We start from the raw sequence: 2,228 nt of genomic DNA, 5'->3' as shown, positions 1-2,228 counted from the left end.
TACAGGGAATCACACCAAAGCCTGAGGGAAATGTCTTCTGACTCGGAAGTCCCAAATGCCACCTGGCAAAATAAAATGCTTCTTGCCTTTTGCTCAGCTGGCAGAGACCTGCTCACCCCAGGTATGTACTGAACTCTCCGGATCTAAACACAGAAGAGAAGAGCAACCCTGAGAAAACTGCGTTCATGGAAGAAGAAAGCATTTGTAATTGAGTCATGTTTTGCTTCCCTTTATTACTTAGTTTACCATGTTCTCATATTTAATGGTTAAAGTGGATTTCTTTGTTCTTTTTGAGGATGATCTAAAGAATCTGACAGACTTAGTGGAGTTCATAGAATATTTTATTTTATTTTAATTTGAATACCTGTCAACTCCTGTGTACCTTTTACAACTGTGCAAGCAGAGGCATGAACTTAACATAATTTTTATGTCATAGGAGTGAGCAGCATAGTCAAACAGCTCCATGTGAGCCACATGCCAAAATTGGTTAGGTCTAGAAAAATTGCAAAAATATCTTTCACCCACATTTCAATTGCCACATATCTAGAAGGCCACAGACATATATCCTATGACATCACACACAAAATGTATGCACAGAGATGAAGAAAGGGAGAGGAGAGGAGAGGCTTGGTCTACATAGCGAGATCCAAGTCAGCTGTGGCTACAGGGAGACCCTGTCTTAAAAGGCGAAAAAGAGAGAGAGAGAGATGAGAGAGAGAAAGAGAGAGAGAGAGAGAGAGAGAGAGAGAGAGAGAGAGAGAGAGAGAGAGAGAGAAACCATGGAGTCCTAGATGTGTTAAAATTAATATCCATCATCTCCTTTCCAGTTTTTTTGCAGCACAAAATGATACTTAATGCACAAATACTTAAAGTACAGATGTAACAGTTTCAGGGTTCTGGCAACACTTTGGACCTGACTTTTGCCCCAGACAGACTCAGTAACTGTGGGCCTCAGACCATCATTCTCCTTTTTATCCAGAAAAAAAAAAATGTTCTCAATTATAGTGGCTACTTCTGAATGAGTCCCTTTGCTTTATCTGTAAGAGAAAATTCCATGGGCGTCACTGTTACATGCCAGAGACCCACTGGAGCCTCCCAGTGGGCAGTGGAGCAAAAAGTTTTAGGTTAGTCCATTCTTTCCTTGCTGCTTTATATTTCTGGCTCTCAGAGAAGGCAGGGCTTGGTTGTCTCCTCTGTGTGAGATACACAGCTGATGGATATGCAGGACTCAAGCCTCTGGGTGCTTGTCAATTTCCAATTCTTACTATACAAGATGACTTTAAAATCCACCTTAAAGCGAATATGTGTTATAAATGCTTTATGTTGTTAGGGATTTGTTTGTTTGTTTGTTTTTGTTTTTTTATAGCAAAGGCTCATCTCTGATTAGGAAACTCCCAAACTGCTACAAGCAAGTAATGAGCACTTTGTGTAAATCATAAAGATTTCTAAAGGAAATACCATTATCCCTTGTAATATAGTAGAGAAAAATGTAGAATAGTTATATAACTTAGAGGCCTACCACTGCTATATCTTTTGTGACTAATAGAAAATTCATTTTGGAACAATCATAATTAATTGAGAAGATACTGTGATCCTTTCTGTGTCAATGTCAATTTTCTGAAGCAGGGGAAATATTTCTACTTCACTGTGTATGTAACGTCGGCATGCCTTAATTCTGCATGTCAAATGTGTCTTTTATTCAAAATACCCCATGACAAGGAATTATGTCTCACAGAACATAGAGAATTATAGAAAGCAACATGCTTCATGAAGAGCCTAGAAATTAGATAACAATTACTAGACTAAATGGAGTTATTAATTAAAAATTATTTTAATTTTCTCTCTCTTTCTCTCTGTGTGTGTATGTGTCTGTAAAATGTGAAATTAGAAAGTTTTTGTAAAAATTTAAAAAATGTGAAATGAGTTTGGGGATAGGGAGGGATGGAAATAGTATAAATACAGTACTAGTGTATTAAATTCTGAAAAAAATGAAAGAATAAAAGTTTCATCCCAGTACTCGAGAGGCAGAGGCAGGCGGATCGCTGTGAGTTCAAGGCCAGCCTTGTCTACATAGTGAGTTCCAGGACAGCTGGGGCTACAGGGAGACCCTGTCTCAAAAAGACCCCCCCCCAAAAAAACCACCAAAACACAAAAAGAAAAAGAAAAAAAAATTTCAAACATAATTTTTTTAAGTTGCATATGACTGGGTAATATTCTTAGAATAATAA

This window comes from Nannospalax galili, unplaced genomic scaffold (genome assembly GCF_000622305.1).
Source record: "Nannospalax galili isolate Female #2095 unplaced genomic scaffold, S.galili_v1.0 scaffold2127, whole genome shotgun sequence".
NCBI lineage: Eukaryota > Metazoa > Chordata > Mammalia > Rodentia > Spalacidae > Nannospalax > Nannospalax galili.
This window is presented reverse-complemented; position numbering follows the sequence as displayed.